Below are 20121 nucleotides of genomic sequence, written 5' to 3' on the forward strand. Positions count from 1 at the left end.
TAGCTGTGGCCTCTCTGAGGAGGTCGACAGCCCTCTGATATTCGTCGTTTCACCACGGGGGGAATTTTTTGAGAAGTTATGGTCTTTGGATGCTTGTTTTTGTCTGGGATGAGGCTAAATAAAATGTTTTTGATATGCTCTGTAAAATGTTCATATTTCTCGGTACTATGTAACCCCGGAAGTTCTTCAAAAGTTATTGGGTTATTAGCGCACATGGCTCTGAAGGTATTCAATTGCTCATTGGATAAAGACCATTTATATATGTATTTATTGCCTTGTTTTACCAAACCATTTATTTGTGTGACCACAGGTTAGTGATCACTACCCCAAGCGTCTCCCAAAGTCTTAGACAAGCACAGCGGAGCCAGCCTGCGAGAGAAAAGCAAAAGGTTGATGATCAAATTTCTGGAGCCTGGTGAAAGAATAAGCATAGGAGATTTATCATTTAGAATGACAAAACTGTTATAATCTATGGCTTTAGCTAGAGATCTGCCCGGACCGTCATCGTATGCATTACCCCAGTATAAATGGTGACAATTAAAGTCTCCTACCAGAAGAACAAGGTCGAATTTTTCTTGTAGCTTAAGCAAGTTGTTCATAATACTGAACGGGGTACTTCTACCCGGGTGCCGATAAAAGTTGACAAAGAGACACTGTAAATTGTTAATTTCAATAACTATGCCTAGAATTTCTATACTGGGATCAAAGAAAGAACTGAGATCTACAATGGCGAACGTAATGTTGTTACGAATAAGTGTGCATTTACCTCGCAAATTATTACCGGTGATGTCACCTCTAACTATACTGAAAACTGTAAGATGGAAACTGCTAGACCTATACAGAATTGATTCTTGAATACAAATGACATCGTAATCATACGCGATATTTTGCAAGATGGGAATCTTACTGCGAAGACCCTGACAATTCCATTGTAAAACATTGATTGTTTTACTGACGTCAGTTCTTTGATCGGAAGGGAGGTATCTTCTGGTTTTGTTGGTGTTGTTATTTATATAGATGCGTTGGTTAGGATTCATCACGGGGAATGAGATAAAACAAGATTAAGGTTTTAATTGAAAAGTTGGTGTTAACAAGTCTAGGCCTGGAAAACGCTTCCCAGCAAACATTTTGTACGCAAAAGGATATCAAATTGGCACCAATTTCAGCGGAATTTTGTACCAAAACCGTATCCTACTGTGTCCGCATTAGGATACACAATGTAAACCAAATTTAACGAATATATCTGAAGTCAAATTGAAATCAATACCAGAACAAATTTGATAATAATAATGTGAAGACAAAATGGCATCAAACAAAAACCAAATCTGTTATCAAATGCGTTAACAAAATAATGCCAAATACAAACCAAATTTGTTTTTAAATGTGCTGACAGAATGATACCAAATACAGATCAAATCTGATGTTTTCAAGACCAACAAAAAAATTTATTTTTTTTTTACAAATCTTATTATTCTTATAGCTTAATATGTATCCACAGTTTTACATGTAACATTTTCATTCACTTATTACAATTACGCATTATTTTATAAATTTTTGAAAACGCATGTCGGCGCCGGCGGGATTCGAACTAAAATTTCGGAATAACAACTTAATACGCTAACACTGAGCTAATCATACACATGTGATATCGTTAACAAAAAGTTATATTTAAAGTAAAGCTGAATTGAACCAAAAGAAACTTGCGTTTTGAATATTACGCGAACACTATCATTAACCCTATGATTATTTAGCCTTAGATATTTTAAATATAAACTATATAAATAATTAAAATTTTTTCCTGCCCATGGCCAATCAGTCAAAAAATAACAATTAAAAGTATTAAAGCGTAATAAAACATTGTTGACCTAAAAAGCACGTTGCAAAAGTTAATTTTGCAATTAATTGTTATAAACAAATTGTTAAAAATAACTGTAGAGAAAAACTAATTGCACCAATCGATTCACCAGGAAAAATTACTAAAAAAACATATATGACGCTTTCTTAATTGTTATAGTTGTTATAATTATTATAATTATAAGCAAATATTATAATTGTTATAATTATAAACAAATTAGTTGCATAATTGTTTTGACAAAGGTAATGGCCGAATTTCGTAAAGAGAGCATGATGTGCGTAATGTAACATTTTATCCTTGTTTAACTTTTGGTAATCAACAAGGATTATGTTATGCGTATTATGAGCTTTACGGAACTCAACTAATGTTGCATTCTTGTGTGGTAAATGCTGACATTTTTGTAATAGCAAGCTTGCTTACTATCTGCCATCAATTTGTCAATCATACATACAACAGATCTGTCTGCTATCAACTTCCAATCTGTCGTGTATTTTGACAAAAGGATAATATTGCATTCTTGCGTGAAAATTACTAACATTTTTGCAATAGCAAACTTGTTTAATATTTGTTATAAATTTGTCGCCAAAACTTTCAACAGATTTGCTTGCTTTTCAACGTCAATTTGTCATATATTCTGACAACAAGGTTGTAGTATATTTGATATAAATCTGCTAATAGTACCAGAAATACTAATGTATGCGGACCATATGTGAACCAAAATCTGTTACCAACCTTTGCAGTTGCAGAAATGGTTATAAGGGTTGGCCGGAAGCAGCTTGGCCAGAGGCATTCCCCCCACTCGGTAAGATTCTGGAATTGTCTATGTGATGATCTGTGATCAAATTGATGCCGGTGTTGCTATTGTCCTTAAAGTTATCGTCCTTATTAATGTTATGATGATTGCCGCTTATGAAGTCAATGACATTTTTAAAAATTCCATTTGAACCTATATAATTAACTAGAAAATTAAGAGAGGCATCTATTACTGCCGTAGAGTCCTTTGTGTAAATCAGCGGCAGGAGTTCCTGCATGAAGAACACCCCAAATTCCTTAATAAAACTGCCTACATCAAATGTGTTAAAAACCTGTTTGCCTTTTGATCCATTGTCATGTCTTATTTCTTTTTCATTATTATAAGTTATCCCGTTCTGAGAAGGAGTCAATAATAAGCGGCCATTGGGGTAAATATGACACACAAAATATGCCTTGGTCAACCTGTTGTCTAATTTGAGGAGGACGTCGAGGAGATGTTGGTGATGGTTGTGAGTTACCACCAGAAACAAATCGGGCACGAGTCCCTCTAGCAGCGGTACTTGCGTAGGATTCGCTTGTGCCTTGTGGCGCAGAAGACCCGTAGTCATCACTCTTGTGATTTTATATCTCATATCTGTTTTGACTATGAAAAGGTGAGAAATTCGAGGAGTCTTGTGTAAGGTTATGGTTCCTATTTTTTAACCGAGGAAAGTTCGTAAAGTCTGTTCTACCGTCGCGTATTGGATCAAGAGGTAAAAAGCTTATTAAGTTGTTACTATTGCTCTGCCTGATAATTTTCCTGGCTTCAAAGAGTGGAATATTTTCAGTTGCCGCCAGGACAAGTACCTGTCTGTACCTGATCACGATTGGTCAATCTGATAATGTGGCGAGATAATCTCCTTTGCAATTGATGCATTCTGGAGGCTTGTTTAACATGGGACAAAGATCATCTTCCTCATGACTTTCCTGGCCACACTTGAAACATTTTTCTATTCCTCTGCAGGTGTTTCTGATATGCCTTATCCTAAAACATTTGTAGCATGTCTTAGATCTGGGAATATACGGGTAAACTTCATGCCTGGTCTTTAAAATAAACGCGTATTTAGGTAGAGTTTGTCCTGTAAATTTAACGCAGATTAGCGATGAGGGTATTAACTTATTAGACCCCGTGGCAGGGTCTCTTTTTTGTAATCTTTTAACTTCTAGAATTTTTTGCGAGTATGCGAGTATATATTCAACAGATTTAATTATAGTATCTATACTAATATTAGGGGGACGTCTCTAATGATACCCACACGCATGATGCGTTAGGAGAGTATAAAGGTACGTAGGCCTTGAGCAGTCAAAATATGAGAAGTGATAAGATTGTCAGCTGCCTCGGCCGACTTAAGTTCTTCCACAACCCTTCCTACCCCGACCAATTTTTTTGATTTCTAGAATATCCTGAGGGACTATGTTAGATATGATGCGACTAACATGGAGAGGATGGGCGATCTCAGAATTGTCTGAATTGTATACTATGTATGGAGAGCTATCTTCTTGTGTGTATTTGTAAGAAGCAATTTTCCCCACCAAAGTAGAATTTTGGGGAGTATTCAAGTCGTTGTTGCTTTTTTTGCTTGAGGCGGCGTTACCATTTTGTTTATTGTGATTAGAAACAGTGATATGTGCTTTGATGTCCGAGACTTTGACCGTAACCTTTTTTTCTTTTTAGGTTAATTTGGATAGTTTGGATTGATGTCCATGCTTTCTTGCCCTTTATCTCCTGAATGAATGGCATTTGCACTTTGTTGTAGCGAATTTGACGTGGTGTCTAAGCCTTCTATAGCATGTTCTGAGCTTTCTTCACTGTTTTTGCTAGAAGTATTCATCTGGAACATTTGAATGTCTTTAGAAATCACACTGGGATTGCCACAGTTCAATACGGATTCAAACTCGTTGATTTTTTTGGTAAGAACGCCTTTATTGATAGAAAGATAAGGAGGGTGGGGAGGAGGAGGAGAAGGGCTAATGGAACCCGTGAGGATCCCCGAGCTCGACCGGCCGGGATTTCCCTCCGGCGAGACTACCCCGCAACCCCTCGCCCCGACGGCCGAGGAGTCACCATCCATAACTTGTCGTACGCTTATGCTAAAAGTCCGGTTCGCGCACAACGGTACCGATAATAAGAAAGCAGAGGAGTTGCTTCCTCGATGCAAAAACGCTCAATTACCGCCTAAAGACTTATTTGAACAAGCACGCGGTCTAGTCAAGACACATCCAGTCGCCATGACAGTTCGGCGCGAACCCCACGAATCAAACACGAAAAGTACACACTTTAACTTCAATCTAGTTTCTACAAAAACTTTCATTGTTCCATTCATCGATATAAAAGGGCTGTTTTCCAACTAGAGGCTTGTTTTTTATTTCTGCACTGGACTGCATTGGAACGTTCCTTCTTGCTTTCCCTAACTTTCAAGCATATACTTATTTCATTTTAAGTTTATACTAATTCAGGAAGTTCAGGAACAAAAAACAAACGGTAAGACACACTGGGTGCATTCGTTTATGCAGTGGTTAGCGCAGCTACTACTCTTTCATCTGCCGATCACATGACCTTTTTTTTTTTTGTTTACGGAGAGGAAATGCGTTACCGCATACCCCAGGCCCCGGGGGAGGCCTGGTGGTTATGTGGGGCTCTTCCCCGCCGACGACGTGTCGGCGGGGACATACCCACTAAAACCTCTCCGGGTGTCCTGCCCTGGTCCATGACTGGAGGGCTCCGGGAACGCGTGAAGCATACTTCCGGAGCCCCCCGCCGATCACATGACCTAAAGGCTGGTCTACAATGAGTTGCAAAGCGTAGTTGCAAATTGCAAGCGGCTAGTTGTCAGTCGCAAGTTGTAAGTAATTTCAATGCCTAAAGGCTGGTCTACAATGAGTTGCAAAGCGTAGTTGCAAATCGCGAGTGGCTAGTGGCGAGTCGCAAGTTGTAAGTAATTTCAACATCTAATCAACATTTGAATGTCGAGATTGTCGAAAGGTGCAAATTGAAAGTTTGATTAAACGAAATATGTGAACACCAGACGTTTAAGATATCACTACCAAAAATTGTCCTACCACAAATCACGTTTGTCGCAATTCTCGCTACGCTTCGCCACGTTTTTTCAATTCACTTTACAGGGTTAAAGTGGTGCGATCGCCAATTGCTATCGCCAAAGTTAAAAGTTGGCCAACTCTCGTTTGGCAACCGCGATACTCTCTTGCCACCGGAAATAGCGCTAGTTGCCATTCTTTGCAACTGGCAACAGAGCGTTTTCAACTTATTGTAGAACAGCCTTAATCCACATTTGAATGTCAAGTTTGTCGAAAGGTGCAAATTGAAAGTTTGATTAAACGAGATATGTGAGCACCAAACGTTCGAGATATCACTACCAAAAATTGTGCTACCACAAATTACGTTTGTCGTAATTCTTACCGCGCTCCGCGACGCTCTTTCAATTCACTTTATAGGGTTAAGGTGGTGCGATCGCCAATTGCTGTCGTCAAAACTAAAGCTAGTTTACAATGAATTGCAAAGCGTAGTTGCAAATCGCGAGTGGCTAGTTGTCAGTCGCAAGTTGTAAGTAATTTCAACATTTAATCCACATTTGAATGTCGAGATTGTCGTAAGGTGCAAATTGAAAGTTTGATTAAACAAAATATGTGAACACTAGACGTTCAAGATATCACTACCAAAAATTGTCCTACCACAAATTACGTTTGTTGTAATTCTCCCCACGCTCCGCCACGCTCTTTCAATTTACTTTATAGGGTAAAGGCTGTTCTACAATGAGTTGCAAACGCTCCGTCGCCAGTTGCAAAGAATGGTAACTAGCGTTATTTCCGGTGGCAACGGACTGTCGCGGTTGCCAAACGAGAGTTGGTCAACTTTTAACTTTGGCGACACCAACTGGCGATCGCACCACCTTAACCTTATAAAGTGAATTGAAAGAGCGTAGCGGAGCGCGGCAAAAATTACAACAAATGTGATTTGTAGTAGGACAATTTTCGATAGAGATATTTTGAATGTCTGGTGCTCAAATATCTTGCTTAACCAAACATTCAATTTGCATTTTTCGACAATCTCCACATTCAAAGGTAGATTAGGTGTTAAAATTATTTACAACTTGTGACTGGCAATTAACCACTCGCGATTTGCAACTCATTGTAGACCAGCCTTTAAAGTGGTGCGATTCACAGTTGCTATCGCCAAAGTTAAAAGTTAGTCAATTTTCGTTTGGCAAGCGTTACACCCTCTTGCCACCGGAAATAGCGCTAGTTGCCATTCTTTGCAACTGTCGACGGAGCGTTTTGAACTCATTGTAAAACAACGTTAAATTTATCGAATGGATTCTTGCGTGAATGGCTGCTCGGATCGTATTAGTCAGATATGTACCAATAGAAAATGTGAGCAAAATCTTAATTAAAAACTGTTTGCAGTGTGTAAGGAAAGAAAATATTTTTAATATAACTTTATATTTAAATAAATATAATGTAATTTTTTAAATTATATAAGAGATTATATTTTTATTAAAATTATTAAATTTTAATAATGTTACGTCCAGAATTCTCGAAATAAGTCTCTCGGGTCGATTGGCAGTAAAACTTATGGAAATAATTTGAGTGAGATAGAAAGAACGGAACAGGCCTAATCTCGCTCACACATTTCCGGGCGAGTGCGACGAGTCGAATGCGTCAGGTGAGTCAGAATGTAGGTCAGGTGTCGAGAATGACGGCTTATGACTCTCATTCCAACTCTTGCATTCGTGTAGTCTTTATTTTGCGTAAACGAATTAAATCGCTTTTACGCAGGATCGGACCAAGTGCAATTTTATCGGAGCGGGAATTAGAGGTGGTAGAAATAAACGAAAATGGTTAAAATTAAAAATTACAATTTATTTTAATATAATAAAAGGAATAAACGATTACAATGATAGGTGGTGATTATTAAAATAATAATAATTAATTCGTGAATAACATTTTTGTTTGCAGAGAACATGTGTGAATAAAGAAAGAAAATCTTGTGATCGATTTAAGAAAATCTTAACAAAAATATAATTATAAACTTAAGTTCTAATTGGTTACGTTTGTGCTTAACGGAATTTATATAAAGGTGGGTGTGTGAGTGTATATATCGTAGTCAGGAAATTTTTGGTTATTCAGGTAGTTCTTGAACCGAGTCGAAAATTTCTTCCAATTCGTTGGCTACTTCTTCGATTCACTCTATTGGGATTTTGTTTACGATATTTTCTATTTCTTCGGGAGTAAATAGTGAGGAGGGACGTTGGTATTCTACGTGAGGTTTAGGGGAGTAAGAGGGGGAAGGATGACGACAGGGGGAAGGAGAGAATGATTCGGCGGACGGATTTGAGACTGGTGGAAATGAATCGGTCGGTTCGTCGGAAGTTCTTAAATTAGTTGGAGCGCTAGGCAAAACAGAATTTTCTCCTTGCAGATTGTTTAATTTTTTGGAGAGCGATAACGATGCGCCAAGCTTCCGGCCTTTCTTATTTTGATGATTGCGACAGTTCTTAATGCCTCTTCAAGATTTATGTTCAGGGACTCGCTTACGCACTAGAATGAATTTGAGGTTTAAAGCTACGTTCTCTCTTTCTAATAAGGAAAATAAAATCTAGATTGTAACTTCTTGAAAGAAAGAAAAAGAAAGAGTTTGAATTAATAAAAGAAAAGGAATTCTTCGTTTCCGATGGAAGCAAAGAAAGTTGCAAATTTAATCGAAAGAGCTCGATTGTATTCTGCGGAAAATAAAGAGAGTTGCGGATTCAATCGAAAGAGAGTTTGATTGTATCCTGCAGGAAGTAAAGAGAGTTGCGGATTCAATCGAAAGAGAATTCGATTGTATCCTGCTGGAAGTAAAAAAGTTGCGGATTCAATCAAAAGAGAATTCGATTGTATCCTGCGGAAAGTAAAGAGAGTTGCGGATTCAATCAAAAGAGAATTCGATTATATCCTGCAGGAAATAAAAGAATTGCAGATTCAATCAAAAGAGAGTTCGATTGTATCCTGCAGGAAGTAAAAGAATTGCGGATTCAATCGAAAGAGAGTTTGATTGTATCCTGCGGAAAGTGAAAGAAAAGTTGCGGACCCAATCGAAAGAGAGTTTGATTGTATCTTGCAGAAAGTAAAAAGAGTTGCGGACCCAATCGAAAGAGAGTTTGATTGTATCCTGCAGGAAGTAAAAAGAGTTGCGGACCCAATCAAAAGAGAGTTCGATTGTATCCTGCGGAAAGTGAAAGAAAAGTTGCGGACCTAATCGAAAGAGAGTTCGATTGTATTCAGCGGAAAGTGAAAGGAGAGATGCGGACCCAATCGAAAGAGAGTTCGATTGTATCCTGCGGAAAGTGAAAGAAAAGTCGCGGACCCAATCGAAAGAGAGTTCAATTGTATCCTGCAGAAAGTAGAAAGAGTAATAGAGGGAGGAAAGGAAGGATAGTGAAATAATACTGGGTATATAAGTATTTTGAAAAATATAATAAAAATCTTACTAGAGAGAGAAGGTAGTCTTATGGAGAGTAAAAGTAATGGATGGCTAAGACTTACTGTTGGTTGAAAATTATGAAGGTGCGAACGATTTGGTGTTTGGCGGAGCGGATTCATTTTACAACGGCGGACGGCTGGTTGACGGTTGGCACTCAGAGTGTTCGGAAGTTGCAAAAGAATTTGTTGACTAAATTCTCACAATGCCGCGTCAAAATTAAGTATGACGAGCACGAATCCGGACGTCACAAACTCGGACATATAATGTCACGGAATGTGCAACGGATCGAACTGGAGTGAACTATAACAGTAACAATGGCGAAAATAAGCAAATAAGCAGAATGAAAGAAAGTGCTTACGTGAGTAAGTAAGTACTGTAAGTGAGCGTGAGTGAGCCCGAGCTCCGGAGCTCTTTCCTTTTAGAGTGGGTGCCGTTAGCGCACAGTGCGATAGCGCACATCCCGATAGCACACATAAAATTTAAAGTAATTCCCGATAGCGCACATCCCGATAGCGCACATCCCGATAGCGCACAACAGAGAAAGGCGCGTTGTCCCGATAACGCACAACATAAAAGGCGCATTATCCCGATGGCACACAATGAAAAAAGCGCATTATCCCAATAGCGCACATTCCGATAGCGCACATCCCGATGGCGCACATCCTGATAGCGCACATCCCGATAGCGCACATCCCGATAGCGCACATCCCGATAGCTCACATCCCGATAGCGCACATCTCGATAGCACGCGACTATGTCCTCTATCGGGAAAAAGACGCGTATGTTCCCCTTAGCACACATATAATACTATGTAACGTGTACCGTATACAATGTGATTCATTATAATGTATTAGTCTTTTTATTTACATATTCGTAATCAAAATCTGAGACGATTTTTCCTTTAGAAAAATATTTGTCCTGAACTTAGTTGTTAAGTTATAAAAAAAGTAGCGTATGTCGTGTCGGATAGTAGTGGTATACAGGGGAGGCGCAACTCACTGTTATATGCGGGTGTTTCCGTGAGGCGCTTCAGATGACACAACAGAATACGGACAACACTTTCACATTTAAAGTTTCGCTTTCTCTCTTTCACTTTAATTATGCTCTATTTAACTTGTCTAATATCGGTCTCTGTCATTTGGCCGTCAAATACCAGGATGACCGTGAGATCTTCAAGTACACGCTCACAGGCGCCACATATACAGGGTGATTCAAAATAACCTATTGGTCCCGAAGCTGGCATATTCGTAATCGAATTCTGAGACGATTTTTCCTTTTGCAAAAATTTGTCCGAAGCTTAGTTTTCAAGTTACAATAAGAATTAGCGTATTACGGGTCAGGTACAAGTGGAAGACAGGGGCGGCGCGACTCACTGTTACACGCGGGTGTTTCCGTGGGGCACCTCCAGCGCTCAAATGACTGACAAAAGTACATGGACAGCACATTCCTATTTAAACTTTCTCTCTCTCTCTCTCTCTTTCTCTCTCTCTCGTTGTCACTTTAATTATGCTACATTTAACTTGCCAAATTTCGATCTGTCATCCGGCCGTCAAATATCGGGATGACCGTGAAATCTTCAAGTAAGTTTACATTATTATAATAAATGTACGCCCGCGAATAATAAAATTTAATGCAAATTAGATTACTTAAATGGGCACTTGCAAGTTAAAAGTAGAACTTTTAAAACGCACAAAAGGGATAGAAAGGAGAGAGAGAGAGAGAGATGGGGGGGGGGGGCTTTGAACAAGTTTAAGCACGTTTACTTACGCACATGGCGATCAGCTTATTGTTTCCACGATGCGACAATTTAATTTAAATTTGTGCTTTATCCAGATCTATCCCTCGAAGTTGTTTCATATTTCACCACATTTACACTATTTACTCTTCATTTGATTGATAAACGCGGAACTACGCGACGAACCGATCGATCAACTTTATTAATTACTATTAATCACTACTGTAATCACTACAATCATTCAATGCGTTAAAATTACTCGAAGAAACACGTATTTACGTTACGATCACACAACACGTGTTCACTCGACGATATAAAGCAGTTGACTGAATGTTATTGGTTATGTCGTTATAAGAGTGTCGAACGATTGGTTAAAGCCATAAGTCAAAACGCGGTAATTCAAAATGAAAATATTGATTAATACGATTTACATCGGTACAATTTATTAGAAAAATGTGGCAAATGCATGTTTATTATTACTTGTTAAAAATTGTAAATGACTTTATCAAGATAATTATTTAGAATATTTATTATAAAAGAACTTTAAGGATATAATTCTTGAAATCTCCTTGCAGCAACGGATAATTTGCCCTTTTCAGGGCAATCAAATATTTTATTTTGAAGAATATTTTCACAGTTTTCACAAATATTCAAAAATAAGAAATAAAAAAAGTATTTAGAAAAAATTGATTTTGATAAAATTATTTTTTGAGTATTTAGAATGAATAATATTTAATTATCTTGATAAAGTCACTATCATACAATTTTTAACAAATAATGATATATATGCATTTGCAACATTTTTCTAATAAATTGTATTGATGTAAATTGTATTAACCAATATTTGCATTTTAAATTGCCGCGTTTTGACTTATGGCTTTAACCAATCGTTCGACACTCTTATAACAACATAACTAATAATATCCAGTCGACTGCTTGATATCGTCGAGTGAACACGTGTTGTGTGATCGTAACGTAAACACGTGTTTCTTCGAGTAATTTTAATCGAATAATTGTAGTGATTAGAATAGTAATTAATAAAGTTGATCGATCGGTTCGTCGCGTAGTTCCGCGTTTATCGATCAAGTGCAGAGTAAATAGTAATGTGGTAAAATATGAAACAACTTCGAGGGATAGATCTGGATAAAGGACAAATTTAAATTGAACTGTCGCATCGTGGAAACAATAAGCTGATTGCCGTGTGCGTGAGTGAACGTGCTTAAACTTGTTTAAAGCCTCCTTCTTCCCCGTCTCTATCTCTCTCACTCTCTCTCTTTCTCTCTCTCTCTCCTTTCTTTCCTTTTTGTGCGTTTTAAAAGTGCTACTTTTAACTTGCAAGTGCACATTTAAGTAATTTAATTTGCATTAAATTTTATTATTTGCGGGCGTACATTTATTATAATAATGTAAACTTACTTAAAGATTTCACGGTCATCCCGATATTTGACGGCCGGATGACAGATCGAAATTTGACAAGTTAAATGTAGCATAATTAAAGTGACGGAGAGAGAGAAAAAGAGAGAGAGAGAGAAAGAGAGAGAAAGAGAGAAAGTTTAAATAGGAATGTGATGTCCTTTTGTCAGTCATTTGAGCGCAGGAGGTGCTCCACGGAAACACCCGCGTGTAACAGTGAGTCGCGCCGCCCCTGTCTACCACTTGTACCTGACCCGTCATACGCTAACTAATTTTTATTGTAACTTAAAAACTAAGCTCCAGACAAATTTTTGCAAAAGGAAAAATCGTCTCCGAATTCGATTACGAATATGCCAGCTTCGGGACCAATAGGTTATTTTGAATCACCCTGTATGCTCAACATTATTGTAATGAATGTACACCCAGCGTCATTGATTCTTTAAATCGGAAAATTTTCCAAACAGAGGAGTTACCATCTTTCTACATACTCCCAGTTCATGATTAATGTAACGACTAGAACTTATTAGTCGTTACGTTAATCATGTTCTGTAAATATTTTTAAAGATAGCGATTACTTAAATTGGAAAATTTTTCGAAGAACAGAATCAATCATGCTGGATGTACGCTCGCGAATAATAAAATTTAAGACAAATAGGATCGCTTAAATATCATTTGCAAGTTAAAAATACCACATTTCAAACGCACAAAAAGGGAAGGAAGGAGTGAGAGAGAGTGAGAGTGTGCATTTGAACAAGTTTGTGCACGTTTACTCGCGCACATACCGATAGTGAACATCCCGATAACGCACATCCCGATAGCTCACATCCCGATAGCGCACATCCCGATAGCGCACATCCCGATAGCGCACATCCCGATAGCGCACATCTCGATAGCGCACATCCCGATAGCACACATCCCGATAGTGGACATCCCGATATGTTTTTCCTAATTAAGCATTACATTAGAAAAATATTTAAGAAGTAAATATGTTTACAAATATTTATAACAATTTTTTCAAAAAAAAATATTTAAAATTATTAAAGTTGTTAGTAAAGTATACTATCTATATGCATTTGTTAACGCTTCTGGTTTAAGAAAGGAAATAAAATAAAACAATTATTTCATTTTTAATGTCTTTTCAAAAATTAAAAACGAAACTTATTTTTGCCCAAGAAAAAAAAAGAAGAAAAATAATTGTGCTAATATATTATATAATAATGTTCAAAAAAAACAAATGCACTACTCAAAAAAAAATAAAGAACACTTTCCAGACACCAAAAATTAGGCTATTTTCAAATGACTGTAACTCGGTGAAAAATCATCGTAAGTAAAAAATAAAAAAAGCATTTTGAAGCTTGAAGATCGAGCTTTAACGTTCTACTAGCAGATTTTCAAAATTCTCTTAACTTCCTTGTCTTACGTAGTAAAAAGCACACCTTGTTTTGTTCGTTCAAATTTTGTATCTTTGACACTTTGCAGATCGACCAACAAATTTTTTTCGAATAATTCAAGTAAAATTTCATAAACTACAACATTTTACCTACAAAATACTTTTTCAAAAATTTCTCTACGATTTTTTTTGACCGAGTTACGCAACTTTGAAGCTAAACCTGCATTTTTTACAAATGATACCCGTACTCCGTGAAAAATCATCGTAGACAAAAAATCAAAAAACCATTTTACAGCTCGAAGTTTCAGCTTTAACAGGATATTAATGGTTTTCAAAAATTTTCTTAATTTCTTAGTACTATGCCCCAAAAAGGATACACTGTTTTTTCCTTAAAATAACGTATCTTTAACAGCCTGTAGCTCCATAAAAAAATTTTTCTTGACAAATCCAATGCAAGTGCCATAAAGTATGACACTTTCTCTACAAAATGCTTTTTTTAAAGTTTTTTCTACGATTTTTTTTGACCGAGTTACAAGACTTTGAAGATATACATTTTTTACAGTACATTTTTCCGAAAAATTACGTCTACCGCCGACATTAGCATTACCCAATGTGCACCACGTGGAGGTTGTCGGTCGGATTTTTGCACATCGTGTGTGTGTGTGTGTGTGTGTGTGTGTGTGTGTGTGTGTGTGTGTGTGTGCGCGCGCGCGCGCGCGCGCGCGTATGTATCACAGCAGAGATAAGGACCCCGCAGTTCGTCACTTCTGCAGTATTTAATGACTCCAAACCTTCTCTGCTGTGTGTGTGTATGTGTGTGTGTGTGTGTGTGTTTGTGTATGCGTGCGCGCGCATGAGTGTTCAATAGTGTGTATTTCCTCCTCTCTGATCAATTACTGCTTGCAAGCATTCTCGCATTTATACATCTTGCAATACGATCTTGCGGAATGTTGTGCCAAATTTCCGTTAAAATTTCTCCCAATTCTTCTAAATTTCGCGGCTGTTCCTCGCGACGCCTTAATCGTCGTTCCATTTCATCCCAAATGTGCTCGATTGGATTTAAGTCCGGGCTATTGGCGGGATGATTTAACAGTCTAGACGACTGTAAACATATAGTCGTCTTAGTCTAAAGAAAATCTCTTTTTAGACAAAGATGACCATATGTAAACATTGCATGCTCAATACAATAAAATTTTGTTTAGTACGCCGGCGATTCTCGCAGTGTGATAAGCGACACGGAATTTTCAAAATGCCGCGTAGACATTTACCGGCCGTAGAAGTTGCACGCATAGTTGCGCTTATGCAACAAGGTTTTAGTATGCGTTATGTGGCGCAAGATATTGGTGCATCCGTGTCCGTAGTGAGTAGAGCTTGGTTACGATATCAAGACACGGGAAATTACACGAGACGTGAAGGTAGTGGTCGTTCTCGATTAACGACAAATAGACAAGATCGAGCCATTGTTCGTTATGCATTAGAAAGAAGAATAATTACCGCAAGAAACATTTGCGATGACATTCATTTGCGCCATGTGTGCGAACAAACAATTCGCAACCGTTTGAAAGAAGCCGGTCTTCGTTCTCGTGTTCGTGCACAAGTACCAAGACTCACACTCGTACATCGCCAAGTACGTTATCAATTTGCGCGCGATCACATAAATTGGACCGCTAGGGATTGGAGAAATGTATATTTCTCCGACGAATCACATTTTTGCCTTTATGGCAATGATGCTCGTATACGTACTTGGCGTCGACGAAATGAACGCTATGATCGACGTTATGCCAATACGATCCTACAACGGCGGTTCCGTGATGGTGTGGGTGTGTATATCACTTACAAGACGAAGTGATCTAGTGATCCTGCCACCTCCGGCAATGACGGGTGTTCGTTATATCAACGATATTCTACGACCACACGTTTTGCTATTAAATCGAACCTGTCGGAACTTTATTTTTATGCAGGACAACGCTCGACCTCATACGGCGAATATAACGCGACGTTTTTTTCAACGACACGCAATTAGACTGTTAAATCATCCCGCCAATAGCCCGGACTTAAATCCAATCGAGCACATTTGGGATGAAATGGAACGACGATTAAGGCGTCGCGAGGAACAGCCGCGAAATTTAGAAGAATTGGGAGAAATTTTAACGGAAATTTGGCACAACATTCCGCAAGATCGTATTGCAAGATGTATAAATGCGAGAACGCTTGCAAGCAGTAATTGATCAGAGAGGAGGAAATACACACTATTGAACACTCATGCGCGCGTACGCATACACACACACACAGCAGAGAGGGTTTGGAGTCATTAAATACTGCAGAAGTGATGAACTGCGGGGTCCTTATCTCTGCTGTGATACATACGCGCGCGCGCGCGCACACACACACACACACACACACACACACACACACACGCTCTCACACACACACACACACACACACACACACACACACACACACACTCACACACACACACGATGTGCAAAAATCCGACCGACAACCTCCACGTGGTGCACATTGGGTAATGCTAATGTCGGCGGTAGACGTCATTTTTCGGAAAAATGTACTGTAAAAAATGTATATCTTCAAAGTCTTGTAACTCGGTCAAAAAAAATCGTAGAAAAAACTTTAGAAAAAGCATTTTGTAGAGAAAATGTCATACTTTATGGCACTTGCATTGGATTTGTCGAGAAAAATTTTTTTATTGAGCTACAGGCTGTTAAACATACGTTATTTTAAGGAAAAAACAGTGTATCTTTTTTGGGGCATAGTACTAAGAAATTAAGAAAATTTTTGAAAACCATTAATAGCATGTTAAAGCTGAAACTTCGAGCTTTAAAATGGTTTTTTGATTTTTTGTCTACGATGATTTTTCACGGAGTACGGATATCATTTGTAAGAAATGCAGGTTTAGCTTCAAAGTTGCTTAACTCGGTCAAAAAAAATCGTAGAGAAATTTTTAAAAAAGCATTTTGTAGGTAAAATGTTGTAGTTTATGAAATTTTACTTGAATTATTCGAAAAAAATTTGTTGGTCGATCTGCATAGTGTCAAAAATACAAAATTTTAACGAACAAAACAAGGTGTGCTTTTTTACTGCGTAAGACAAGGAAGTTAAAAGAATTTTGAAAATCTGCTAGTAGAAGTTAAAGCTCGATCTTCAAGCTTCAAAATGCTTTTTTTAGTTTTTACCTACGATGATTTTTCACCGAGTTACAGTCATTTGAATATAGCCTAATTTTTGGTGTCTGGAAAGTGTTCCCTATTTTTTTTTTAGTAGTGTATTTACATGAAACGTGTTTTACATATACAGGGAGGTTCGGAAACGGACGAACGTCTCAAAAAGAGCATCCGTGAGAAAAATGTTTTAAAAATTGTAATCATTTTAAGTGAGGAACTACATAGTATTATAGTAAAACCTCGAATAACGTTGTCAGGGTCACATAAAATTCAGATCTAATTTCTCAAATAGAAACTTATTTTTCGTTGTTATTATTGTAATTAATCTCTAAAACTTTTCAAACACTAAATTATAGTTTCACCAATTATTATTGCCATTCCACTTTTTAAACGTATACTAAAATATTGAAACTAAATAAAATAACGGTAGAAGACCATCTCATTACAATATATGTAGGCTCTAATAGAAGCGCAAAACGCGAATAACCCTACAATGTAAAGTAAAGAACAAAAAAATTACGATGCAGAGTAAAGGTTATACAAAATGTTTTAAAATAATTATATATTAAACATTAATATAATTAATTATACATAATTATATGTAAATTATGTCAATATATATTAAAATATACGTAATATTTTATAAACAGTTATACCTAATTATACATGTTTTATATATATGAATAATATATACAAATTTTCTTCGGAAAACTTCTAGGAAAGAAAACAGAAAATAAAGCAATAGTAAGATATGTATTAACGGGAATAAGAACGTCTCTCTCCCAATAGCACATATCAACAGGTATGTGTGTTAACATACGCGTCTTTTCCCGATAACTCACATAATCGCGTGCTACCGGGATGTGCGCTATCGGGATGAGCGATTGCGGGAATTAAAACATCTTTTTCCCTATAAAGCACATTGTCGCGTGCTATCGGGATGCGCGCTATCAGGAAGTGCGCTGTCGGGGAGTGCGCTGTCGGAAAGTGTGCTGTCGGGAAGTGCACTATCGGGATGTACGCTATCGGGATGTGAGCTATCGGGATGTGCGCTATCGGGATGTGAGCTACCGGGATGTGCGCTACCGGGGTGTGCGCTATCGGGATGTGCGCTATCGGGATGTGCGCTATCGGGATGTGCGCTATCGGGATGTGCGCTATCGAAATGTGCGCTATCGGGATGTGCGCTATCGGGATGTGCGCTATCGGGATGTGCGCTATCGGGATGTGCGCTATCGGGATGTGAGCTATCGGGATGTGCGCTATTGGGATGTGCGCTATCGGGATGTGCGCTATCGGGATGATGCGCTTTTTGCATTGTGTGCTATCGGGACAATGCGCCTTTTATGTTGTGCGTTATCGGGACAACGCGCCTTTCTTTGCTGTGCGCTATCGAGATGTGCGCTATCGGGATGTGCGCTATCGGGAATTACTTTAAATTTTGTGTGTGCTATCGGGATGTGCGCTATCGCACTGTGCGCTAACGGGACCTTCCCTTCCTTTTATACCTGATTTTGCCTATGATTCCTATGGAATTTTAATCCGCAGATGTACTGTCTCTTATTGTTCCCTACGCACTCTCAAAACGTTTAGTTTTTAATCTGTTTTTTCCTCTGGGTAATCCATCCTATCGGTTAGGTTCCTTAAAAGATCGTTACCTATTAATTGCGCGACAAGTGTTTTGTGTTGATGGGGTCAATCATCCGCATTTCAACGCTTGCTTCCCTCAAAATCGGCACGTGTCAATCGTAGACAAACCATATTGTCTCGACCGGACAATATTAGCGTATCTGCGCGGTTAAGATAGACCATCTGTTCGCGGTTTTTGGTTGCTTAGCTGCATCGATTTCAAAAGAAAGGAATTGTTACTCCGCAGGACGTAACAGTAATAATTAAGCAATAGCTCAAAAATATTTAATCTATGAAGTTTATTTAAAGGTTAGATAATGTAATTCTTTGTAAATTTTATTTTTAAGCGTATTTTATTTAAATACTTCAATTTTCAGAAGTCACAATGGAAATTAAAGTAATTGTAGATTGTGCTATGGATCTTATCGATAGTAGCTCATCAGACTCCGACTTGTGGTCAGGGATCAGTTTTAATTAATTTTCTTGTGTTTTTTTCATCTTTATTGTAAAGAAGCAATTTTTATTATACACAGGATACGCGGAGGCAGTCTCAGGTTTTAATTTGTTATAGCTTTTGTTCCTTTTTTTAACAATGTAGAGACGATACGGTCAGTTTTCAGAGTCATATAAACGAGTATTCGTTTACGCAGTACTGCAAGCAGAGCATCCAGGGCAGGGGGTCGATTGTGTATCATGTAACTAGAGTAAAAATGATAAAAGTGTACAAATTTACTAAAGTATTTATAATTTTATTGGTCAACACCTAGTAAATTTGCTCACTTTTGTAATTTTCGCTCTAGTTACATGCCGTTTGTTTTCTGTTCCTGAACTCCCTAAGTTAGTGTGCACTTAAAATGAAATAGATATATATTTGAAAATTAGTAAAAGATAGAAGGAACGTTCTAGTACAGTCTAGTGCAAGAATAGAAAACAAGCCTATGATACACTATCAACCCCCAGGACTTCGTAGATAGCTGCGCAGATAGGATGCATTCCTGCGTAAATGAACAACAAACTGCGCTGCAGTTGCTTTCGCAGACGAAGTAAACAAACAATATCTGTGGCAGTGACTGCATAAACAAACGCACCCACTATATTAAGGTGCATTTACATGCAATCGTCGAGCGTCGAGCATTGAGTTACGGGGTATTTACAATAACTAATCAGATCTCGGTAGAACCTCCAGGACACGTATTACGCATTTTTTTGGAATTGATTCCGATCGGAATTATTCCGTTTTTCTCTAAATTTCTATTGTGTTTTCTAAAAAAAACGGAATAATTCCGATCGGAATCGATTCTGAACAAATGCATAATACGTGCCCAGGGGGTCAATTATGTAACATTTTCCCTAGGGCGAAAACGTGAAAAGTTTTACGTGAACTCACTATCGACATACAGAATGGACTGCTGCTGACCGTGGTGGGAGTAGAAAGATTCATAGAGTGAGAAGCAGACGATACGTAGAACGTTCGTTCTCTGTCTACTAAGTCTGATTGGTTGTTGGAGCCTTTTTTTTGTAACGGAGGGGAAATGCGTTACCGCATACCCCAGACCTCGGGGGAGGCCTGGCGGTTATGTGGGGCTCTCCAGCGCCAGCGACGTGCCGGCAAGGGCCTACCCACTAAAACTCCTCCGGGTGTCC

This window comes from Solenopsis invicta, chromosome 6 (genome assembly GCF_016802725.1).
Source record: "Solenopsis invicta isolate M01_SB chromosome 6, UNIL_Sinv_3.0, whole genome shotgun sequence".
Classification (NCBI taxonomy): domain Eukaryota; kingdom Metazoa; phylum Arthropoda; class Insecta; order Hymenoptera; family Formicidae; genus Solenopsis; species Solenopsis invicta.